Raw genomic sequence first — 26,874 nt, forward strand, 5'->3', positions numbered from 1 at the left:
TCATGTGGCAGTAGCTTTGATCATGAGGCAGTAGCTTTGATCATGTGGCAGTAGCTTTGATCATGAGGCAGTAGCTTTGATCATGTGGCAGTAGCTTTGATCATGAGGCAGTAGCTTTGATCATGTGGCAGTAGCTTTGATCATGAGGCAGTAGCTTTGATCATGTGGCAGTAGCTTTGATCATGTGGCAGTATCTTTGATCATGGGGCAATAGCTTTGATCATGTGGCAGTAGCTTTGATCATGTGGCAGTAGCTTTGATCATGTGGCAGTAGCTTTGATCATGAGGCAGTAGCTTTGATCATGTGGCAGTAGCTTTGATCATGAGGCAGTAGCTTTGATCATGAGGCAGTAGCTTTGATCATGTGGCAGTAGCTTTGATCATGAGGCAGTAGCTTTGATCATGTGGCAGTAGCTTTGATCATGTGGCAGTAGCTTTGATCATGTGGCAGTAGCTTTGATCATTTGGCAGTAGCTTTGATCATGTGGCAGTAGCTTTGATCATGAGGCAGTAGCTTTGATCATGTGGCAGTAGCTTTGATCATGTGACAGTAGCTTTGATCATGTGGCAGTAGCTTTGATCATGTGGCAGTAGCTTTGATCATGAGGCAGTAGCTTTGATCATGAGGCAGTAGCTTTGATCATGAGGCAGTAGCTTTGATCATGAGGCAGTAGCTTTGATCATGAGGCAGTAGCTTTGATCATGAGGCAGTAGCTTTGATCATGAGGCAGTAGCTTTGATCATGAGGCAGTAGCTTTGATCATGAGGCAGTAGCTTTGATCATGAGGCAGTAGCTTTGATCATGAGGCAGTAGCTTTGATCATGTGGCAGTAGCTTTGATCATGTGACAGTAGCTTTGATCATGTGACAGTAGCTTTGATCATGTGGCAGTAGCTTTGATCATGTGGCAGTAGCATTGATCATGAGGCAGTAGCTTTGATCATGAGGCAGTAGCTTTGATCATGAGGCAGTAGCTTTGATCATGGGGCAGTAGCAATGGCAATATAAACACAAATGCAGTATAATGTGATCCTTTATTGACTACGTTTCGCCCACACAGTGGGCTTTTTCAAGTCACAAACAGAACTACCTGGGGTGGAAGGAACGCGAGTATTTATAGTCCGGCTGAGGTCAGGTGAAGAATGCTGCATCTGATGATGTACCGAGTTGGGTTGTAGAGTCTAAAAACTTGGGTAGCTTGGAAAGGAGACTGGACAAGTTTGTGAGCAGACCTTCTACAGTGTTCTTATGTGGGATAGCGATGAAGAAGTTTCTTGGCAAGTGGTTCAGCTATGTTATAGAAGCCACTATTCTGGTTGAAGTTGTCGGATATAGAAATAAGTGATGATTCCAGGATTCTTCGGTATTGGGTGTTGTCTTCTGTGGCGATAAGTCTTGAGTTTCTGTAGTTTATCAAGTGGTTGTGTGAATTACGGTGTTGTACGCATGCATTCCTTGTGTCGTCAGACCTGCTTGCGTATTGGTGTTCTGAAATACGTGTTTGGAGGTCCCTTGATGTTTCGCCCACGTATAACTGGAATCATCACTTATTTCTATATCCGACAACTTCAACCAGAATAGTGGCTTCTATAACATAGCTGAACCACTTGCCAAGAAACTTCTTCATCGCTATCCCACATAAGAACACTGTAGAAGGTCTGCTCACAAACTTGTCCAGTCTCCTTTCCAAGCTACCCAAGTTTTTAGACTCTACAACCCAACTCGGTACATCATCAGATGCAGCATTCTTCACCTGACCTCAGCCGGACTATAAATACTCGCTTTCCTTCCACCCCAGGTAGTTCTGTTTGTGACTTGAAAAAGCCCACTGTGTGGGCGAAACGTAGTCAATAAAGGATCACATTATACTGCATTTGTGTTTATATTGCCATTGTGTCGGTATTTTATACCATTTATTTCCATGGGGCAGTAGCTTTGATCATGTGGCAGTAGCTTTGATCATGTGGCAGTAGCTTTGATCATGTGGCAGTAGCTTTGATCATGAGGCAGTAGCTTTGATCATGTGGCAGTAGCTTTGATCATGTGGCAGTAGCTTTGATCATGTGGCAGTAGCTTTGATCATGTGGCAGTAGCTTTGATCATGAGGCAGTAGCTTTGATCATGAGGCAGTAGCTTTGATCATGAGGCAGTAGCTTTGATCATGTGGCAGTAGCTTTGATCATGAGGCAGTAGCTTTGATCATGTGGCAGTAGCTTTGATCATGAGGCAGTAGCTTTGATCATGAGGCAGTAGCTTTGATCATGTGGCAGTAGCTTTGATCATGGGGCAGTAGCTTTGATCATGTGGCAGTAGCTTTGATCATGTGGCAGTAGCTTTGATCATGTGGCAGTAGCTTTGATCATGGGGCAGTAGCTTTGATCATGTGGCAGTAGCTTTGATCATGAGGCAGTAGCTTTGATCATGTGGCAGTAGCTTTGATCATGTGGCAGTAGCTTTGATCATGTGGCAGTAGCTTTGATCATGTGGCAGTAGCTTTGATCATGAGGCAGTAGCTTTGATCATGAGGCAGTAGCTTTGATCATGAGGCAGTAGCTTTGATCATGTGGCAGTAGCTTTGATCATGAGGCAGTAGCTTTGATCATGAGGCAGTAGCTTTGATCATGAGGCAGTAGCTTTGATCATGTGGCAGTAGCTTTGATCATGTGGCAGTAGCTTTGATCATGTGGCAGTAGCTTTGATCATGTGGCAGTAGCTTTGATCATGTGGCAGTAGCTTTGATCATGTGGCAGTAGCTTTGATCATGAGGCAGTAGCTTTGATCATGTGGCAGTAGCTTTGATCATGTGGCAGTAGCTTTGATCATGTGGCAGTAGCTTTGATCATGAGGCAGTAGCTTTGATCATGTGGCAGTAGCTTTGGTCATGGGGCAGTAGCTTTGATCATGGGGCAGTAGCTTTGATCATGTGGCAGTAGCTTTGATCATGTGGCAGTAGCTTTGATCATGAGGCAGTAGCTTTGATCATGTGGCAGTAGCTTTGATCATGAGGCAGTAACTTTGATCATGGGGCAGTAGCTTTGATCATGGGGCAGTAGCTTTGATCATGAGGCAGTAGCTTTGATCATGAGGCAGTAGCTTTGATCATGAGGCAGTAGCTTTGATCATGAGGCAGTAGCTTTGATCATGAGGCAGTAGCTTTGATTATGGGGCAGTAGCTTTGATCATGAGGCAGTAGCTTTGATCATGAGGCAGTAGCTTTGATCATGTGGCAGTAGCTTTGATCATGTGGCAGTAGCTTTGATCATGTGGCAGTAGCTTTGATCATGTGGCAGTAGCTTTGATCATGAGGCAGTAGCTTTGATCATGAGGCAGTAGCTTTGATCATGGGGCAGTAGCTTTGATCATGTGGCAGTAGCTTTGATCATGTGGCAGTAGCTTTGATCATGGGGCAGTAGCTTTGATCATGAGGCAGTAGCTTTGATCATGGGGCAGTAGCTTTGATCATGTGGCAGTAGCTTTGATCATGAGGCAGTAGCTTTGATCATGAGGCAGTAGCTTTGATCATGAGGCAGTAGCTTTGATCATGGCGCAGTAGCTTTGATCATGGGGCAGTAGCTTTGATCATGGGGCAGTAGCTTTGATCATGTGGCAGTAGCTTTGATCATGTGGCAGTAGCTTTGATCATGAGGCAGTAGCTTTGATCATGAGGCAGTAGCTTTGATCATGTGGCAGTAGCTTTGATCATGGGGCAGTAGCTTTGATCATGAGGCAGTAGCTTTGATCATGGGGCGGTAGCTTTGATCATGAGGCGGTAGCTTTGATCATGGGGCAGTAGCTTTGATCATGTGGCAGTAGCTTTGATCATGTGGCAGTAGCTTTGATCATGGGGCGGTAGCTTTGATCATGAGGCGGTAGCTTTGATCATGGGGCAGTAGCTTTGATCATGTGGCAGTAGCTTTGATCATGAGGCAGTAGCTTTGATCATGGGGCAGTAGCTTTGATCATGTGGCAGTAGCTTTGATCATGAGGCAGTAGCTTTGATCATGTGGCAGTAGCTTTGATCATGTGGCAGTAGCTTTGATCATGAGGCAGTAGCTTTGATCATGGGGCAGTAGCTTTGATCATGTGGCAGTAGCTTTGATCATGGGGCAGTAGCTTTGATCATGGGGCAGTAGCTTTGATCATGTGGCAGTAGCTTTGATCATGTGGCAGTAGCTTTGATCATGAGGCAGTAGCTTTGATCATGTGGCAGTAGCTTTGATCATGTGGCAGTAGCTTTGATCATGAGGCAGTAGCTTTGATCATGAGGCAGTAGCTTTGGTCATGGGGCAGTAGCTTTGATCATGGGGCAGTAGCTTTGATCATGAGGCAGTAGCTTTGATCATGAGGCAGTAGCTTTGATCATGAGGCAGTAGCTTTGATCATGGGGCAGTAGCTTTGATCATGAGGCAGTAGCTTTGATCACTTGGCAGTAGCTTTGATCATGGGGCAGTAGCTTTGATCATGAGGCAGTAGCTTTGATCATGTGGCAGTAGCTTTGATCATGTGGCAGTAGCTTTGATCATGAGGCAGTAGCTTTGATCATGTGGCAGTAGCTTTGATCATGGGGCAGTAGCTTTGATCATGAGGCAGTAGCTTTGATCATGGGGCAGTAGCTTTGATCATGAGGCAGTAGCTTTGATCATGGGGCAGTAGCTTTGATCATGTGGCAGTAGCTTTGATCATGTGGCAGTAGCTTTGATCATGAGGCAGTAGCTTTGATCATGGGGCAGTAGCTTTGATCATGAGGCAGTAGCTTTGATCATGGGGCAGTAGCTTTGATCATGTGGCAGTAGCTTTGATCATGAGGCAGTAGCTTTGATCATGGGGCAGTAGCTTTGATCATGTGGCAGTAGCTTTGATCATGAGGCAGTAGCTTTGATCATGTGGCAGTAGCTTTGATCATGTGGCAGTAGCTTTGATCATGAGGCAGTAGCTTTGATCATGGGGCAGTAGCTTTGATCATGTGGCAGTAGGTTTGATCATGGGGCAGTAGCTTTGATCATGGGGCAGTAGCTTTGATCATGTGGCAGTAGCTTTGATCATGTGGCAGTAGCTTTGATCATGTGGCAGTAGCTTTGATCATGAGGCAGTAGCTTTGATCATGTGGCAGTAGCTTTGATCATGGGGCAGTAGCTTTGATCATGAGGCAGTAGCTTTGATCATGGGGCAGTAGCTTTGATCATGGGGCAGTAGCTTTGATCATGAGGCAGTAGCTTTGATCATGAGGCAGTAGCTTTGATCATGAGGCAGTAGCTTTGATCATGAGGCAGTAGCTTTGATCATGGGGCAGTAGCTTTGATGATGAGGCAGTAGCTTTGATGATGAGGCAGTAGCTTTGATCATGTGGCAGTAGCTTTGATCATGAGGCAGTAGCTTTGATCATGGGGCAGTAGCTTTGATCATGGGGCAGTAGCTATGATCATGTGGCAGTAGCTTTGATCATGGGGCAGTAGCTTTGATCATGGGGCAGTAGCTTTGATCATGGAGCAGTAGCTTTGATCATGGGACAGTAGCTTTGATCATGTGGCAGTAGCTTTGATCATGAGGCAGTAGCTTTGATCATGAGGCAGTAGCTTTGATCATGGGGCAGTAGCTTTGATCATGAGGCAGTAGCTTTGATCATGAGGCAGTAGCTTTGATCATGGGGCAGTAGCTTTGATCATGTGGCAGTAGCTTTGATCATGAGGCAGTAGCTTTGATCATGAGGCAGTAGCTTTGATCATGTGGCAGTAGCTTTGATCATGTGGCAGTAGCTTTGATCATGTGGCAGTAGCTTTGATCATGTGGCAGTAGCTTTGATCATGAGGCAGTAGCTTTGATCATGTGGCAGTAGCTTTGATCATGTGGCAGTAGCTTTGATCATGAGGCAGTAGCTTTGATCATGTGGCAGTAGCTTTGATCATGAGGCAGTAGCTTTGATCATGAGGCAGTAGCTTTGATCATGGGGCAGTAGCTTTGATCATGTGGCAGTAGCTTTAATCATGGGGCAGTAGCTTTGATCATGGGGCAGTAGCTTTGATCATGGGGCAGTAGCTTTGATCATGGGGCAGTAGCTTTAATCATGGGGCAGTAGCTTTAATCATGGGGCAGTAGCTTTAATCATGGGGCAGTAGCTTTAATCATGGGGCAGTAGCTTTAATCATGGGGCAGTAGCTTTAATCATGGGGCAGTAGCTTTAATCATGGGGCAGTAGCTTTAATCATGGGGCAGTAACTTTGATCATGAGGCAGTAACTTTGATGATATGGGAGTAACTTTGATCATGGGGCAGTGACTTTGATCATGAGGCAGTAACTTTGATCATGGGGCAGTGACTTTGATCATGAGGCAGTAACTTTGATCATGGGGCAGTAACTTTGATCATGAGGCAGTAACTTTGATGATGGGGGAGTAACTTTAATCATGGGGCAGTAACTTTGATCATGGGGCAGTAACTTTGATGATGGGGCAGTAACTTTGATCATGGGGCAGTGACTTTGATCATGGGGCAGTAACTCAACTCATTCATGCTAACCATACCACGGGCGGGATTGAACCCGCGGTCAGAGTGTCTCAAAACTCCAGACCGTCGCGTTAGCCACTGGACCAGCTAGCCACAATAAGATTCGTCCAACTAGGTATATTTCTACACCATAGGAAGGTTAGCATAGGCACCACTGTGACCACAAATGCAAGTTTTAACAGACGACGGTCTGGAGTTTTGAGACTCTCTGACCGCGGGTTCAATCCCGCCCGTGGGATGGTTTGTTTGCAATCGTGTCATTACGATTTCGTGACTCATTCATTCTGTTAGTGTGATTTATTGTTCTGTTAAGGTTTCCTGACCTTTGATGTTTGCTTTGTCTCGTTTATTTTAAATTTAATAAATATTAACCCAGAATTGACAAGGTAGATTACTTTATGTATTTTAGTGCATTTTTTTTTTCAAATCTTTCTTCTTTATATTTCAGACTGAAGCATTGAAAAAGGTGCCTGTGACACCCTACTCTGGTAAGTGCCAAGCAGATCACTACCTGTGATGCTGTACTCTGGTAAGTGCCAGGCAGATCACTACCTGTGATGCTGTACTCTGGTAAGTGCCAAGCAGATCACTACCTGTGATGCTGTACTCTGGTAAGTGCCAGGCAGTCACTGTGATGCTGTACTCTGGTAAGTGCCAAGCAGATCACTACCTGTGATGCTGTACTCTGGTAAGTGCCAAGCAGATCACTACCTGTGATGCTGTACTCTGGTAAGTGCCAAGCAGATCACTACCTGTGATGCTGTACTCTGGTAAGTGCCAAGCAGATCACTACCTGTGATGCTGTACTCTGGTAAGTGCCAAGCAGTCACTGTGATGCTGTACTCTGGTAAGTGCCAAGCAGATCACTACCTGTGATGCTGTACTCTGGTAAGTGCCAGGCAGTCACTGTGATGCTGTACTCTGGTAAGTGCCAAGCAGATCACTACCTGTGATGCTGTACTCTGGTAAGTGCCAAGCAGATCACTACCTGTGATGCTGTACTCTGGTAAGTGCCAGGCAGTCACTGTGATGCTGTACTCTGGTAAGTGCCAAGCAGATCACTACCTGTGATGCTGTACTCTGGTAAGTGCCAAGCAGATCACTTCCTATGATGCTGTACTCTGGTAAGTGCCAGGCAGATCACTACCTATGATACTGTACTCTGGTAAGTGCCAGGCAGATCACTACCTATGATGCTGTACTCTGGTAAGTGCCAGGCAGATCACTTCCTATGATGCTGTACTCTGGTAAGTGCCAGGCAGATCACTTCCTATGATGCTGTACTCTGGTAAGTGCCAGGCAGATCACTTCCTATGATGCTGTACTCTGGTAAGTGCCAGGCAGATCACTACCTATGATGCTGTACTCTGGTAAGTGCCAAGCAGATCACTACCTATGATGCTGTACTCTGGTAAGTGCCAAGCAGATCACTACCTATGATGCTGTACTCTGGTAAGTGCCAGGCAGATCACTTCCTATGATGCTGTACTCTGGTAAGTGCCAGGCAGATCACTACCTATGATGCTGTACTCTGGTAAGTGCCAGGCAGATCACTTCCTATGATGCTGTACTCTGGTAAGTGCCAGGCAGATCACTACCTATGATACTGTACTCTTGTAAGTGCCAGGCAGATCACTACCTATGATGCTGTACTCTGGTAAGTGCCAGGCAGATCACTACCTATGATGCTGTACTCTGGTAAGTGCCAAGCAGATCACTACCTATGATGATGTACTCTGGTAAGTGTCAAGCAGATCACTACCTGTGATGCTGTACTCTGGTAAGTGCCAGGCAGATCGCTTCCTATGATGCTGTACTCTGGTAAGTGCCAGGCAGATCACTACCTATGATGCTGTACTCTGGTAAGTGCCAGGCAGATCAGTGCCCATGACGTCCCTACTCTGGTGGTAAGTGCCAGGCGGATCAGTGTCCATGATGTACACTGGCAAGTGCCAGGCAGATCAATTCACGGAAGATCAAGACGAGACCTCAGATCATTACCCTGTGTATTTCTAGTTTGAGTATTCAGGGACCAGTAAGTTGTCTGGCCATTTTCTAGATATCACCACTCAGGATAGCGCTGGATAATCCAGCTCTTAGCAAACTACCCAGCTTCCCACATGATGGAAGTGAGAAGTATATATAATGAACATTGAACCAAACATGAACGCTATAACCATACAAACATTATGATTTTTTTTTTTAGTGATAGCGGAATAGAATGGTAAGAATGTGTCACCGCCTAGGAGCTCTGCTGGAATGGAAACAAAGCCAGTGACCGGCTCATCAGAGTCACACATCAAGTCGAATCTAAAAAGCCCATAAACCGTTTATCATTTATTTGCCAGCGGACAATGTTTAAAGTATGAGATGTTGGCAGCTTTTGTTAGTACTCGGGTAAACGACTCCACTAACAACGAAATACCTTGATGCTACCGGAAGAACAGGCAGCAAGAGATGATTAGTTTTTGTTAGTCGGTTGTATGCATTGACCTACATAGTCAGAATTTTGGCAGTTAAAATTGAAAAAATCTAGTTTTTATACTCGTATATAAACTTCACCAGATGTAACTTCCCTGCAGTTGACACACTACAAACCCAGACCAAAATATATTGCTTCGTGACTTTGAAGCGCCTAATAAGTGTGGATAATATTATATTAGCAAGAGTGAATTTGGAGAGTCTCTCTCGCAGTCAGATTATTAATCTTCTACTATAAATTTGCCTTGAACTATCAGAACGTACTAGACTAGGAAATAACTTTGATTATATATATATTCATGCGTAATGAGGACCTTGTCTGTGGCGTAATGGTGTGGAAGACTGCAAACTCAGACCACATCCTAATGGAGGTTCAGACGTGTATACACTGGTCTGCAAGGCTAAAATGATCATCAGAGGGGGAACAACCAATGCAATTAAAAAGGAACATCAACTAGCACCAAAAAGTCATGACTTCACTGAAATATGCTGGGAAGACCATATAACTAACATGGATCTCAACAATTATTGTTATGATGAGCTTATTGAAGTATGCGCCAGACACATACCTTTATGATAGAAGAAGAGAAGATGCAAATTCAAGAGAATCTCTCTCTCTGTGAATATGAAGGATGACAGAGCTTCTGAACAATGATAGCCACACTAGTAAGAGAAATGGGCAAAGTCGAGCTCAAGCTGAATGTGTCATGTGCAGTCCAGGAGAGGCGGAGGGAACAATGTACCAGAAATAAAATTAGAAGATATCCCAAATACTTTTCTCATACGCAAAGTCCAGGACAAAAATATCATTAGGATCGGGACTTGCCTTAAAATACACTGATGATGATAAAGAAATAAGTGAAACACTGAAGTCACAGTGCTACTCGGTGTTCGGTTCACTAACACAGTCATACTGCAACTAAAGTATTTTACTCATTTCTTTGCTGTCAACAGTGTAGATTTAATATATCCTTTAAGCAAGGGTCCGATACTGGATTATTTTTTTTTTTTGCCAAGGATTCTGCATACGAGAAGAAATATTTAGAATTTCTCTCAATTTCGTATAAGGCTTTTTGTTACCTCTGCCTCTCTTGGGCCTTGTATGGTGCAGTCATCTTGAATTTAGTGTTTTCCATTTCCTTTGTTAGTGTTTCTTTTCGTTCTTTAGAAAGGCTACAGCTACTGAAAAATTCTGTCTTCATGTGTAGGAGTGCCTCTGTCTTGCTACCTTGCATCTTGTTCTGTTGTCTTGATGGTACGTGCCCGAGAATACTTCTACTGTCATTGAGCTCATTCTCTCCAGATGTTGCTTCATCTCATGTTAGTCATATTTTATTCCCAGCATATTTCACCTAAGTCATGATTTATTTGCTCCTAGTCGTGACTTTGCTGCTCAAGACTAGTTAGTGTGTATGGAAGTTTGTACCTCGATTAGCTTGTGATCTGAATTAGTTGTTTTAGAGACCATTATATTCGTCGTCATTGTTTATGAATATAATGTCAAGGATATTTTCTAGTCTGGTCTCCTCTGTTACTTGCTGGCTTAGGACGAATTTATTGCAATCTTAACAATCCTATTTCAATGCTATTACAATCTGTTACATTCCTTCATTTTAGATCTAAATTGAAATCAAGCAACAAGATATTTGGAGCTGGGTTTGAAAGATTTGGTGGCTTATAGACAAGTACAATAACTAATTTTTATTTTTAATTTTAAGTGCCAAATTTTCAACTACATCATTTGTTGTTAGTAACTCAGTGCAAATGAGCGACTCTCTGACGTACAAGTCAACCCCTCGCCTCTCCTTTTATGATTTTTCTGTGGCGTCTAAGCAGATTGTACCCAGAGATTCATATTTCATTCTTAAAATACTTTTTTTACATGTGTATCTGTGAAAGCTACAAAATGCATTTGATTCGGTGAGGAGTTCACTAGTAAATAGTAGTTTGTTACTCATTTTAAGACCTTGTATATTTGTAAACATAAATGGTTTTATTTGTTGTGCTGGGGACTGTCTGTGGCTCTGAGCCACCTACACGCTTTGTTTCCAGTCCAGCATGACTCCACGGTGTTGTGCTGGGGACTGTCTGTGGCTCTGAGCCACCTACACGCTTTGTTTCCAGTCCAGCATGACTCCACGGTGTTGTGCTGGGGACTGTCTGTGGCTCTGAGCCACCTACACGCTTTGTTTCCAGTCCAGCATGGCTCCACGGTGTTGTGCTGGGGACTGTCTGTGGCTCTGAGCCACCTACACGCTTTGTTTCCAGTCCAGCATGGCTCCACGGTGCTGCTACATTCTCTTCATTGCTAACCATTGTCTTTTTTTTTTTTATTTCCTGGCACAAAAAAATATCACGTGTGTGTGTGTGTGTGTAACTGCCTTGTAGCTGGCCCATCACCAGGTCTTACTTGCCTCGTTCTTTTATTATGGAGTGCAAGACTAGTTGTATCACAACACTTTTTTCCTGTTGAACTGTAACATAATTTTTGGAAGCACTTATAAGTCTTGAATTGACATACACCATTATTTAGGAGATGGCGGCATTTCTATAGATGGTTGAATTGATATCTTCCATTTGTTGTACCACTCAGTCCTTGTGTTGACTGGCCAGTGGCCTTTCATTAACCACAATTTCAGTTTCACTACTTGCAACCTGGACTGTGCTCTTTGTGACTTGGTCAGGAAAGGTTGTGTACATTATAATATACACCTGGAGGGTCTGGTCTCAGACCTGCACACCGACATCGCACTCCAGCAAGAGACTTAGGACATTGTACAGCGTACCTCCAGGTGAAAGCAGCGGCTCGCGGGTGTGGGTATCGCCATTGTTACACTGGGTGAGCACACACAACAGTGTTACACTGTGTGAGCACACAACAGAATTACACTGTGTGAGCACACACAACAGTGTTAACACTGTGTGAACACACACAACAGTGTTACACTGTGTGAGCACACACAACAGTGTTACACTGTGTGAGCACACACAACAGTGTTAGACTGTGTGAGCACACACAACAGTGTTAGACTGTGTGAGCACACACAACAGTGTTAGACTGTGTGAGCACACACAACAGTGTTACACTGTGTGAGCACACACAACAGTTACACTGTGTGAGCACACACAACAGTGTTACACTGTGTGAGCACACACAACAGTGTTACACTGTGTGAGCACACACAACAGTGTTACACTGTGTGAGCACACACAACAGTGTTACACTGTGTGAGCACACACAACAGTGTTACACTGTGTGAGCACACACAACAGTGTTACACTGTGTGAGCACACCCAACATTGTTACACTGAACACACGCAACATTGTTACACTGCGTGAGCACACCCAACATTGTTACACTGCGTGAGCACACCCAGCATTGTTACACTGCGTGAGCACACCCAACATTGTTACACTGCGTGAGCACATCCAACATTATTACACTGCGTGAGCACACCCAACATTGTTACACTGCGTGAGCACACCCAACATTGTTTCACTGCGTGAGCACATCCAACATTGTTACACTGCGTGAGCACATCCAGCATTGTTACACTGCGTGAGCACACCCAACATTGTTACACTGCGTGAGCACACCCAACATTGTTACACTGCGTGAGCACACCCAACATTGTTACACTGCGTGAGCACATCCAACATTGTTTCACTGCGTGAGCACATCCAACATTGTTACACTGCGTGAGCACACCCAGCATTGTTACACTGCGTGAGCACGCCCAACATTGTTACACTGCGTGAGCACACCCAACATTGTTACACTGCGTGAGCACATCCAACATTGTTTCACTGCGTGAGCACACCCAACATTGTTACACTGCGTGAGCACACCCAGCATTGTTACACTGCGTGAGCACATCCAACACTGTTTCACTGCGTGAGCACACCCAGCATTGTTACACTGCGTGAGCACACCCAACATTGTTACACTGCGTGAGCACACCCAACATTGTTACACTGCGTGAGCACACCCAACATTGTTACACTGCGTGAGCACATCCAACATTGTTACACTGCGTGAGCACATCCAACATTGTTACACTGCGTGAGCACATCCAACATTGTTACACTGCGTGAGCACACCCAACATTGTTACACTGCGTGAGCACATCCAACATTGTTACACTGCGTGTGGCATGGGTTGTAGCCTGGGTACTAGTGTAGGCGTGGGTATGGCAGAGGTTGTAGCCTGGGTACTAGTGTAGGCGTGGGTGTGGCAGGGTTTGTTGCCTGTGTACTAGTGTAGGCATGGATGTGGCAAGGGTTGTAGCCTGGGTACTAGTATAGACGTGGGTGTGGCAGAGGTACTAGTGTAAGCGTTTGTGTGGCAGGGGTTGTAGTCTGGGTACTAGTGTAGGCGTAGGTGTGGCAGGGGTTGCAGCTTAGGTACTAGTGTAGGCGTGGGTGTAGCAGGGGTTGTAGCTTAGGTTCTAGTGTAGGCGTGAGTGTGGCAGGGGTTGTAGCTTAGTACTAGTGTAGGCGTGGGTGTGGGTTTACGGGCTGGGAAAGAGACGTTGGGTGGGTGGGCGTGGATATGATTGAGCAGAGTGGTGGTGGTTGTGGTGTGGGTGTTGGTCGGGGTATGAGGGAGGTTTGGAGTGACAGGGTGTGAATGGGGTGAGGATATGATCTAGGGTGTGTGTAGGTCTGAGTGAGGGGTGTGCGCGATGATACGAGCGAGGGTGTGAGCAATGATACGAGCGAGGGTGTGAGCAATGATACGAGCGAGGGTGTGAGTGATACGAGCGAGGGTGTGTGTGATGATACGAGCGAGGGTGTGAGTGATGATACGAGCAAGGGTGTGAGTGATGATACGAGCGAGGGTGTGAGTGATGATACGAGCGAGGGTGTGAGTGATGATACGAGCGAGGGTGTGAGTGATACGAGCGAGGGTGTGAGTGATGATACGAGCGAGGGTGTGAGTGATGATACGAGCGAGGGTGTGAGTGATGATACGAGCGAGGGTGTGAGTGATGATACGAGCGAGGGTGTGAGTAATGATACGAGCGAGGGTGTGAGTGATACGAGCGAGGGTGTGAGTAATGATACGAGCGAGGGTGTGAGTGAGGGGTGTGCGTGATGATACGAGCGAGGGTGTGAGTGATGATACGAGCGAGGGTGTGAGGATACGAGCGATGGGTATGAGCTAGGGGTCTGAGCGAGAGGGGTGAGCTAGGGATCTGAGCGAGGGGGGTGAGCTAGGGGTCTGAGCGAGGGGGGTGAGCTAGGGGTCTGAGTGAGGGGGGTGAGCTAGGGGTCTAAGCGAGGGGGGTGAGCTAGGGATCTGAGCGAGGGGGGTGAGCTAGGGGTCTGAGCGAGGGGGGTGAGCTAGGGGTCTGAGCTAGGGGGTGAGCTAGGGGTCTGAGCGAGGGGGGTGAGCTAGGGATCTGAGCGAGGGGGGTGAGCTAGGGGTCTGAGCGAGGGGGGTGAGCTAGGGGTCTGAGCGAGGGGGGTGATCTAGGAGTCTGAGCGAGGGGGGGTGAGCTAGGAGATCTGAGCGAGGGGGGGGGGTGAGCTAGGGATCTGAGCGAGGGGGGTGAGCGAGGGGTCTGCGCGAGGGGGGTGATCTAGGGATCTGAGCGAGAGGGGTGAGCTAGGGGTCTGAGCGAGGGGGGGAGCTGAGCTAGGGGATCTGAGCTGAGCGATGGGGTGAGCTAGGGATCTGAGCGAGAGGGGTGAGCTAGGGGATCTCTGAGCGAGCGGGGGGTGAGCTAGGGGTCTGAGCGAGGGGGGGGTGAGCTAGGGGTCTGAGCGAGGGGGGGTGAGCTAGGGGTCTGAGCGACGGGGGTGAGCTAGGGGTCTGAGCGACGGGGGTGAGCTAGGGGTCTGAGCGACGGGGGTGAGCTAGGGGTCTGAGCGACGGGGGTGAGCTAGGGGTGAGAGCGACGGGGTGTGAGCGAAAGGTGAGAGCTAGGGGTCTGAGCGACGGGGTGTGAGCTAGGGGTGAGAGCTAGGGGTGAGAGCTAGGAGTGAGAGCTAGGGGTGTGAGCGAGGGGGGTGAGCTAGGGGTGTGAGCTAGGGGTGTGAGCGAGTGGTGTGAGCGAAGGGGTGAAAGCGAGGGGTGTGAGCGAGGGGTGTGAGCGAGGGGTACACCTTTGATATAACTTTGAAAGCTTTTAAGAGTTTTCCTACTCAGGCAGTCTGGTCCTGGTGGGGCAGTCTGGTCCTGGTGGGGCAGTCTGGTCCTGGTGGGGCAGTCTGGTCCTGGTGCGGCAGTCTGGTCCTGGTGGGGCAGTCTGGTCCTGGTGCGGCAGTCTGGTCCTGATGGGGCAGTCTGTCCTAGTGGGGCAGTCTGGTCCTAGTGGGGCAGTCTGGTCCTGGTGCGGCAGTCTGGTCCTGGTGAGGCAGTCTGGTCCTGGTGCGGCAGTCTGGTCCTGGTGGGGCAGTCTGGTCGTGGTGTTGCAGTCTGGTCGTGGTGTTGCAGTCTGGTCGTGGTGGGGCAGTCTGGTCCTGGTGCGACAGTCTGGTCCTGGTGCGACAGTCTGGTCCTGGTGGGGCAGTCTGGTCCTGGTGCGACAGTCTGGTCGTGGTGGGGCAGTCTGGTCGTGGTGGGGCAGTCTGGTCGTGGTGGGGCAGTCTGGTCGTGGTGGGGCAGTCTGGTCCTGGTGCGGCAGGCTGTCCTGGTACTTACCTGATAAACCAGACTTGTTATTGCTGGCGGCTTGCTGGCCCCCATATCCATCACAGCCTGGGTGATCCTGAATGATCCAGTGATGTCTAATTTCCTCTTGAAAACTTGTACACATGTTCTGGTAATGTTTGTAACATCTGTGCACCACATATGTTGATAGTGTTCTTTTATTGTGTTCAAGGCACCTTGGTTTTTCTCTGTTTTTTTTTCTATATTTTGTCTAAGATCTCTCACTGCAGTATGTCGTTATGGTAGTGTGCAGGTCTGACACCAGGTATATATTATCATGCATGATAATATAGACTATCCAGGTATATATTACCATACTTCACTCTTCTCCGCTCCAGTTAGCGCATATTAAGGATTTGAAGGAGTTTACCACGAATTTAAATACTTTTGTTGGTTCTATGCCGGTAAATGATCTCTGTTTCAGCTCTATTATCTCTCCTGCTCTAAAAGGAGCCGTCTACCTACCAGGAGGGTGTTCCAGGAGTCAACGCTCCCGCGGCCCGTTCCTTGATCAGGCCTCCCTGTGGATCACGACCTGATCAACCAGGCTGGTACTGCTCACTTATCCATCCTATTATTTTCTTGGCATATGTGAAGGGAATATTGTGAGCTGTGAAGGTGAGATCTGACATTAGCACTCCCAAGTCCTTCACACCATTATTCCGCTTTGTTGTGTGATTAGAGTTTGTAGTATATCAGTTCTAGTTATTATTTCCTCCAGTTTTCCATAACGGAGTAGTTAAAATTTGTCCTTATTGAACATCATATTTCTTTCTATTTCCCATTGGAAAACTTGGTTTATATCTGCTTAGAGATTTGCCGTGTCCTCGCTGGGTGACAGTCGTATTCAGATTCTGGTATCGTCTGCAAAGAATGGCACTGTGCTATAGTTTTCATCTCTGTCTGATATGAGGATGAGGAACAGGATAAGGGCGAGTACTGTGCTGTGGCAGCCTCCAACCTAACTCTGTTTACCACTCTTGTTTGTGTTCAGTTGGTTAGAAAGTTGAAGATCCATCTGCCCACTTTGCCAGTTATCCCTTTAGCACGCATTTTGTGTGCTATTACACCATGATCGCACTGGTCAAAGGCTTTTATAAAATCTGTGTATAATCTGCATTCTGTTTGTCTTCCAGTGCATGCAAGACCATATAAATAATCCAGTAGTTGCTAGAGGCAGGATCGACCTGCTGTAAACCCATGCTACCCTGGAATGTGCGATTGTTGGGAATCCAAGTGATTTGCGATCATAACTCTTTCAAAGATTTTTATGATGTGGGACATTAGAACTATTGGTCTATAGTTCTTTGCTATTGCTTTGCTGCCACCTTTATGGAGTGGGGCTGTATCTGTTGTTTGTAGTGACTGTGGGATTACACCCGTGTCTCTGCTCCCTCTCCATAGCATATTTAAGGCACGCGAAAGGGGTTTCTTGTATTTTCTCGAGTCTGGGCCTGGCATGGGCATATTGTCGCTGACTTTTTCAAAGTCCAGTAGAATGTGGGTTATATCAGAAATTTGGCATACATTACAGTATTTTGAGGCTCATTCATGAAAAAAATAATTTGGAGTGTCGATCTTTAGACTGATTAGCGGCTCACTAAACAGAGTCGTATTGAGACTTCAGTACCTAACTCATTTCTTTGTTGTCATCTGTGTAAGTTCCATCTTGTTTGAACAAGGTCCCGATACTAGATGTGGTTTTTGCCTTGTTTTTGACATACGAGAAGAAGTATTTTTTTTCTTTCGATTTCACTAATTACTTTTAACTCCTGTCTCTTCGGGATCCTGTATGAATCATTTAACTTAAGCTCAGTATTTTCTACTTCCCTGGTGAGTGCTTCCTTCCGTTCTTCAGATAATCTAGCTCCCTTGAGGAGCTCAGTGATTCTTCGCCTTCTGTAGAGGAAGCGTCTCTCTCTCTCCAGTTTACTTCTCTTCTTTTGCTTTGAGAAATATACCTTGAGCATACTTCAGCTGCCAGAAAGTTGATCCTTTCAAGGCACTGGTTTGGATCCATGTTATTTGAGATATCTTCCCAACATGTTTCATTTAGGTCATGGTTTGATGATCCCAGTTGATGTTCTTGTTCTTGAATTTAGTGAAGGCACCCTCATAGCTGTATGCATATTGCTGGTCAGGTCCCCTTTGCATGCAAGTCTGGACTTCGATTAAACTGTGATCCGAATTAGTTGTTTTTTTATGTTCTGTTTCTTACCAGTTAATCATTATTTGTGAAAATAATGTCAAGTGTGTTTTCCAGTCTTGTTGTGTCCTCTGTTGACTTTGGGTGTATTTATTGCGGAGATTCAGCAACTCGTTTGTGTGTGTGTGTGTGTGTGTGTGTGTGTGTGTGTGTGTGTGTGTGTGTGTGTGTGTGTGTGTTAGACTTTTCATCTGAGCTACCTCCAGTGATAGTCTCTGCTATAACATTATTTGCTACAGTTTCTATGTCTCATATTAAAATCACCACGCAGCAAGATGTTTTGGGATGGAGTTGGAAAGTTTTCCAGGCAATAAATTTTCAGTAGCTGTTCCATGAACTGCTGGGAAGTTGCATCTGGCGGCTTATGTACAACCACAGTGACTATGTTTTGGCTCTCGATCTTTATTGTTGGAACTTCAGCTACATCATTTGTGGTGTTCAACAACTCTGCATATGAGTAACTCTTACATACAGGCCAGCCCACCCTTATTGCCTGTTCTTTGTGTCGCGTCTAAAAAAGTTGTACCCTGCTATCCATATCCCGCTGTCAAAGTGGTCTTTTGTGTGGGGGGTCTGTGAAATCTGCAAACATCGCATTTGACTCCTCTAGAAGTCCACTGATGAAAGGTATTTTGTTGCTGATGGATGGCTTAAGGCCCTGTATTTTAGCAAATGTAAATGAAGTCGTGCAAGAAAGGTATGCAATACCGACAAGATGAAAGTTAAGACACGTCTAGCAGTTCTTTCGTGTCTACCGATGTGATTCTCATACTTGGTGTCCTCTGCAGGTGATAGGTAATTATGGCGACTGTTTCTCTGTTAGTTATGAGGATAAGAAACAGTAAAGATGCCAGGAGTGTGCACTGGAGTACTGAGATTTTTACTTCGTTAATGCTGAAGGTTTGCTCTCTACTGCTGTGTTCTGTTTGTCAAAGTTGAAAATCCACTTACCTACTTCTTCTGATAGATCCGACGCCATTAATTTGTTCACTCCATCATCACGTTGGTCAAATGCCTTAGACAAACCTGTATATCACATCTGTGTTGTGTTCTCCACGCTTCCCTAATTCTGCCATAGTAGCTTAGAGCGGGGAAGGGGGAGGGGTGAATGGGGGCGTAAGAGTGAGAGCTAGAAAACTGTGTGAGCGGGGATGTGGCGAGAGGGTGTGGGAGAGTGTGAGCGGGTGTGGGGAAGAGGGTGTGAGGGTGTTAGAGGGGCGGGTTGGGGGGGGGGTGCTGGTAGACACATCAGTACAGTTGTGAGTTTGAAGCATTGTCCTACCCTCACCCCCACGGTACACTGGTACCTTAACCCCCACGGTACACTGCTCTGGTACAGTACTGCCCTCCATGATTCAGTGCTGCTCTGGTACAGTACTACCCTCCATGGTACACTGCTGCCCTGGTACAGTACTGTCCTCCATGATTCAGTGCTGCTCTGGTACAGTACTACCCTCCATGGTACACTGCTGCCCTGGTACAGTACTGTCCTCCATGGTACACTGCTGCCCTGGTACAGTACTGTCCTCCATGGTACACTGCTGCCCTGGTACAGTACTGTCCTCCATGGTACACTGCTGCCCTGGTACAGTACTGTCCTCCATGGTACGCTGCTGCCCTGGTACAGTGCTGTCCTCCATGGTACACTGCTGCCCTGGTAAAGTACTGTCCTCCATGGTACACTGCTGCCCTGGTACAGTACTGTCCTCCATGGTACACTGCTGCCCTGGTACAGTACTGTCCTCCATGGTACACTGCTGCCCTGGTACAGTACTGTCCTCCATGGTACACTGCTGCCCTGGTACAGTACTGTCCTCCATGGTACACTGCTGCCCTGGTACAGTACTGTCCTCCATGGTACACTGCTACCCTGGTACAGTACTGTCCTCCATGATACAGTGCTGCTCTGGTACAGTACTGTCCTCCATCGTACACTGCTGCTCTGGTACAGTGCTGTTCTCCGTGGTACACTGCTGCCCTGGTACAGTACTGTTCTCCATGGTACACTGCTGCCCTTGTACAGTACTGTCCTCCATGGTACACTGCTGTCCTGGTACAGTACTGTCCTCCATGGTACACTGCTGTCCTGGTACAGTACTGTCATCCACGGTACACTGCTGCCCTGGTACAGTACTGTCCTCCACGGTACACTGCTGCCCTGGTACAGTACTGTCCTCCATGGTACACTGCTGCCCTGGTACAGTACTGTCCTCCATCGTACATTGCTGCTCTGGTACAGTACTGTCCTCCATGGTACACTGCTGCTCTGGTACAGTACTGTCCTCCATGGTACACTGCTGCCCTGGTACAGTACTGTCCTTCATGGTACACTGCTGCCCTGGTACAGTGCTGTCCTCCATGGTACACTGCTGCTCTGGTACAGTACTGTCCTCCATGGTACACTGATGCCCTGGTACAGTACTATCCTCCATGGTACACTGCTACCCGGGTACAGTGCTGTCCTCCATGGTACACTGCTGCCCTGGTACAGTACTGTCCTCCATGTTACACTGCTGCCCTGGCACAGTACTATCCTCCATGGTACACTGCTACCCTGGTACAGTGCTGTCCTCCATGGTACAGTGCTGTCCTCCATGGTACACTGCTGCCCTGGTACAGTACTGTCCTCCATGGTACACTGTTGCCCTGGTACAGTACTGTCCTCCATGGTACACTGCTGCCCTGGTACAGTACTGTCCTCCATGGTATACTGCTGCCCTGGTACAGTACTGTCCTCCATGGTACACTGTTGCCCTGGTACAGTACTGCCCTCCATGGTACACTGCTGCCCTGGTACAGTAGTATCCTCCATGGTACACTGCTGCCCTGGTACAGTACTATCCTCCATGGTACACTGCTGTCCTGGTACAGTACTGTCCTCCATGGTACACTGCTGCCCTGGTATAGTGCTGTCCTCCATGGTACACTGCTGCCCTGGTACAGTACTGTCCTCCATGTTACACTGCTGCCCTGGCACAATACTATCCTCCATGGTACACTGCTACCCTGGTACAGTGCTGTCCTCCATGGTACAGTGCTGTCCTCCATGGTACACTGCTGCCCTGGTACAGTACTGTCCTCCATGGTACACTGTTGCCCTGGTACAGTGCTGTCCTCCATGGTACACTGCTGCCCTGGTACAGTGCTGTTCTCCATGGTACTCTGCTACTCTGGTACAGTACTGTCCTCCATGGTACACTGCTGCCCTGGTACAGTACTCTCCTCCATGATACACTGCTGCCCTGGTACAGTACTGTCCTCCATGGTACACTGCTGCCCTGGTACAGTGCTGTTCTCCATGGTACACTGCTGCCCTGGTACAGTACTGTCCTCCATGGTACACTGCTGCTCTGGTACAGTGCTGTTCTCCATGGTACACTGCTGCCCTGGTACAGTACTGTCCTCCATGGTACACTGCTACTCTGGTACAGTACTGTCTTCCATGGTACACTGCTACTCTGGTACAGTACTGTCCTCCATGGTACACTGCTGCCCTGGTACAGTACTGTCCTCCATGGTACACTGCTACTCTGGTACAGTACTGTCCTCCATGGTACACTGCTACTCTGGTACAGTACTGTCCTCCATGATACACTGCTGCACTGGTACAGTACTGTCCTCCATGGTACACTGCTACTCTGGTACAGTACTGTCCTCCATGGTACACTGCTACTCTGGTACAGTACTGTCCTCCATGGTACACTGCTGCACTGGTACAGTACTGTCCTCCATGGTACACTGCTACTCTGGTACAGTACTGTCCTCCATGGTACACTGCTGCACTGGTACAGTACTGTCCTCCATGGTACACTGCTGCCCTGGTACAGTGCTGTCCTCCATGGTACACTGCTGCCCTGGTACAGTACTGTCCTCCATGGTACACTGCTGCCCTGGTACAGTACTGTCCTCCATGGTACACTGCTGCCCTGGTACAGCGCTGTCCTCCATGGTATGCTGCTGCCCTGGTACAGTACTGTCCTCCATGGTACACTGCTGCCCTGGTACAGTACTGTCCTCCATGGTACACTGCTACCCTGATACAGTGCTGTCCTCCATGGTACACTGCTGCCCTGGTACAGCGCTGTCCTCCATGGTACACTGCTGCACTGGTACAGTACTGTCCTCCATGGTACACTGCTGCCCTGGTACAGTACTGTCCTCCATGGTACACTGCTACCCTGGTACAGTGCTGTCCTCCATGGTACACTGCTGCACTGGTACAGTACTGTCCTCCATGGTACACTGCTGCCCTGGTACAGTACTGTCCTCCATGATACACTGCTGCCCTGGTACAGTACTGTCCTCCATGGTACACTGCTGCCCTGGTACAGTGCTGTCCTCCATGGTACACTGCTGCCCTTGTATAGTTCTGTCATACATGGTACACTGCTGCCATGGTACAGTACTGTCCTCCATGGTACACTGCTGCCCTGGTACAGTGCTGTCCTCCATGGTACACTGCTGCCCTGGTAAAGTACTGTCCTCCATGGTACACTGCTGCCCTGGTACAGTACTGTCCTCCATGGTACACTGCTGCCCTGGTACAGTACTGTCCTCCATGGTACACTGCTGCCCTGGTACAGTACTGTCCTCCATGGTACACTGCTACCCCTGGTACAGTACGGTCCTCCATGATACAGTGCTGCTCTGGTACAGTACTGTCCACCATAGTACACTGCTGCTCTGGTACAGTGCTGTTCTCCGTGGTACACTGCTGCCCTGGTACAGTACTGTCCTCTATGGTACACTGCTGTCCTGGTACAGTACTGTCCTCCATGGTACACTGCTGTACTGGTACAGTACTGTCCTCCACGGTACACTGCTGCCCTGGTACAGTACTGTCTCCATGGTACACTGCTGCCCTGGTACAGTACTGTCCTCCATCGTACACTGCTGCTCTGGTACAGTACTGTCCTCCATGGTACACTGCTGCCCTGGTACAGTACTGTCCTCCATCGTACACTGCTGCCCTGGTATAGTGCTGTCCTCCATGGTACACTGATGCCCTGGTACAGTACTATCCTCCATGGTACACTGCTACCCGGGTACAGTGCTGTCCTCCATGGTACACTGCTGCCCTGGTACAGTAGTGTCCTCCATGGTACACTGCTGCCCTGGTACAGTACTGTCCTCCATGTTACACTGCTGCCCTGGCACAGTACTATCCTCCATGGTACACTGCTACCCTGGTACAGTGCTGTCCTCCATGGTACACTGCTGTCCTCCATGGTACACTTCTGCCCTGGTACAGTACTGTCCTCCATGGTACACTGTTGCCCTGGTACAGTACTGTCCTCCATGGTACACTGCTGCCCTGGTACAGTACTGTCCTCCATGGTACACTGTTGCCCTGGTACAGTACTGTCCTCCCTGGTATACTGCTGCCCTGGTACAGTACTGTCCTCCATGGTACACTGTTGCCCTGGTACAGTACTGCCCTCCATGGTACACTGCTGCCCTGGTACAGTACTGCCCTCCATGGTACACTGCTGCCCTGGTACAGTAGTATCCTCCATGGTACACTGCTGCCCTGGTACAGTACTATCCTCCATGGTACACTGCTGCCCTGGTACAGTACTGTCTTCCATGGTACACTGCTGCCCTGTTACAGTACTGTCCTCCATGGTACACTGCTGCTCTGGTACAGTACTGTCCTCCATGGTACACTGCTTCCCTGGTACAGTACTGTCCTCCATGGTACACTGCTGCCCTGGTACAGTATTGTCCTCCATGGTACACTGCTGCCCTGGTACAGTACTGTCCTCCATGGTACACTGCTGCCCTGGTACAGTGCTGTCCTCCATGGTACACTGCTACCCTGGTACAGTACTGTCCTCCATGATACAGTGCTGCTCTGGTACAGTACTGTCCACCATGGTACACTGCTACCCCTGGTACAGTACTGTTCTCCATGGTACACTGCTGCCCTGGTACAGTACTGTCTCCATGGTACACTGCTGCCCTGGTACAGTACTGTTCTCCATGGTACACTGCTGCCCTGGTACAGTACTGTCCTCCATGGTACACTGCTGCCCTGGTACAGTACTGTCCTTCATGGTACACTGCTGCCCTGGTACAGTGCTGTCCTCCATGGTAGACTGATGCCCTGGTACAGTACTGTCCTGCATGGTACACTGCTGCCCTGGTACAGTACTATCCTCCATGGTACACTGCTGCCCTGGTACAGTGCTGTCCTCCATGGTACACTGCTGCCCTGGTACAGTACTGTCCTCCATGGTACACTGCTGCCCTGGTACAGTACTGTCCTTCATGGTACACTGCTGCCCTGGTACAGTACTACCCTCCATGGTACACTGCTGCCCTGGTCCAGTACTATCCTTCATGGTACACTGCTGCCCTGGTACAGTGCTGTCCTCCATGGTACACTGCTGCCCTGGTACAGTACTGTCTTCCATGGTACACTGCTGCCCTGGTACAGTACTGTCCTCCATGGTACACTGCTGCCCTGGTACAGTACTGTCTCCATGGTACACTGCTGCCCTGGTACAGTACTGTCCTCCATGGTACACTGCTGCCCTGGTACAGTACTACCCTCCATGGTACACTGCTGCCCTGGTACAGTACTGTCCTTCATGGTACACTGCTGCCCTGGTCCAGTACTATCCTTCATGGTACACTGCTGCCCTGGTACAGTGCTGTCCTCCATGGTACACTGCTGCCCTGGTACAGTACTGTCGTCCATGGTACACTGCTGCCCTGGTACAGTACTGTCCTCCATGGTACACTGCTGCCCTGGTACAGTACTGTCTTCCATGGTACACTGCTGCCCTGGTACAGTACTGTCCTCCATGGTACACTGCTGCCCTGGTACAGTACTGTCTTCCATGGTACACTGCTGCCCTGGTACAGTGCTGTCCTCCATGGTACACTGCTGCCCTGGTACAGTACTATCCTTCATGGTACACTGCTGCCCTGGTACAGTGCTGCCCTCCATGATACACTGCTGCCCTGGTACAGTGCTGTCCTCCATGATACACTGCTGCCCTGGTACAGTGCTGCCCTCCATGATACACTGCTGCCCTGGTACAGTGCTGTCCTCCATGATACACTGCTGCCCTGGTACAGTGCTGCCCTCCATGATACACTGCTGCCCTGGTACAGTGCTGTCCTCCATGGTACACTGCTGCCCTGGTACAGTGCTGTCCTCCATGGTACACTGCTGTCCTGGTACAGTGCTGTCCTCCATGGTACACTGCTGCCCTGGTACAGTACTGTCCTCCATGGTACACTGCTGCCCTGGTACAGTACTGTCCTCCATGGTACACTGCTGCCCTGGTACAGTACTGTCCTCCATGATACACTGCTGCCCTGGTACAGTGCTGTCCTCCATGGTACACTGCTGCCCTGGTACAGTACTGTCCTCCACGATACACTGCTGCCCTGGTACAGTGCTGTCCTCCATGGTACACTGCTGCTCTGTTACATGGTAGTCAACAAGAGACTGGTCATGAGGGTATACTCAACTAATTTAACTTCAGTTCATACATTAGCTGGGATCAAATAAATCATGAACTTGTCGAGATATGCTGGGAACATAAGCTGTGTAACATGACTTTAAAACAATGTGTAGCGTGGATGTGCTCAGTGACCCTAGAAGCTCACTCTACACACATCATTATCAGAGTGAAAATAGAAAAAAATAATGAATAAAGAGAGAACAGCTCGAGATAAAACTGAATGCATCAGAGAGAGAGAGGGAGAGAGAGAGAGAGAGAGAGAGGGGGGGAGGGGGGGTGGAGGAGGCAGAGGGAGGGAGGAGGAGGCAGAGGGAGGGAGGACGAGTGGTGGGAGGGAGGGAGAGGGAGAGATAGAGAGTGGGCTGTTAATAAATACATGGTATGTAGTCTCGAACAGAAGAGAGATAATTTACACTAAATACAATTTAATAGTGAGAAATATGGGAAGAATTGGAGACTTAACACAGTAAATAAGGAAAGAAGCCGTAAAACATGTCCCTGCTTGATTCACGACTCAGCCTGCTGGCAGGAAGATAAGAACCAAGCTCCATGTTCCAGACTTGGGAGTAATGATGTGAGAAGATCTCACATTCATGGATCACAACAATATTACTATCGCTACTGCAAGGAAAATGATAGGCTGGATAATTAGAAGTCTGAAGACACGAGATGCTGAGCCGGTGATGTTACTCTTTGTCATTAGTTCTCCCCAGGCTGGAATACTTCTGTATACTGACGCTTCCTTCCAGGCAGGTGAGACTGCTGAGCTGGAAAGCATGCAAACAACTTTCACTGCTCGTATACATTCAGTCAAGCATCTGAACTATTTGGAACGCTTGACCTACCTTCAGTTGTATTCTCTGCAATGAAGGCGAGAGAGTTGCATCAAATGTACACTTGGAGGAAAATCCTGAAGGAACTGGTCTCAAACCTGAACTCTGAAATCACTCTGTATGGTAAGAGACTTGGCAGATGTTGTTAAATATCCCCAATGAAAAAACACGGGCTCGAGTACACCAAGAGAGAACTTAATATCAGAGATCCTCGACATTTCTACGCTTTCCTTCTGTGCACGAGGGGAATTTATCAACAAATATCTAGCGTTCTTCCAGTGGAAACTTGGCTTGGTCACTTACTGACCAGCTGAACTGTGGTTCATGCATTGAACTGCCTACAGCCAGTAGTAACAGACTGGTTGATCAGATCTTGATCCACCAGGAAGTGTTGGTCCCAGGAAAATTTATTCAGGTATCCACCCTACAAGATTTAGGAACATAAGAAAGAAGGAACACTGCAACAGGCCTATTGGCCTTTGCCAGGCAGGTCCAATTCTCCCATCGGCTTAAGCCAATGCTTTGACCTAGCGAGGTCAGACACGTCACTTAAGGGAGGAACATGGCGTCCGACCTAGTAGCACAAGCTAGTCAGGTCTAACTTACACCCACCCACACTCATGTATTTATCCAACCTGTTTTTTAAAACTATACAACGTCTTAGCGTCTATGACGGTACTCGGGAGTTTGTTCCACTCATCCACAATTCTATTACC

The 26,874-nt window shown here is 48.0% G+C and overlaps 1 protein-coding gene across 1 annotated transcript in view; it reads left to right on the plus strand.

Annotated features, from left to right (window-relative positions):
• corn (cornetto) overlaps positions 1–26,874 on the plus strand; it is a 545,732-nt gene that overhangs the window by 173,884 nt on the left and 344,974 nt on the right. The window contains exon 2 of the mRNA XM_070084950.1: positions 6,950–6,989. The gene's annotated coding sequence lies outside the window, so the exon portion shown is untranslated. The remainder of the gene's footprint in view (positions 1–6,949; positions 6,990–26,874) is intronic.

The sequence above is a fragment of the Cherax quadricarinatus genome, chromosome 14, assembly GCF_038502225.1.
Source record: "Cherax quadricarinatus isolate ZL_2023a chromosome 14, ASM3850222v1, whole genome shotgun sequence".
Lineage (NCBI taxonomy): Eukaryota > Metazoa > Arthropoda > Malacostraca > Decapoda > Parastacidae > Cherax > Cherax quadricarinatus.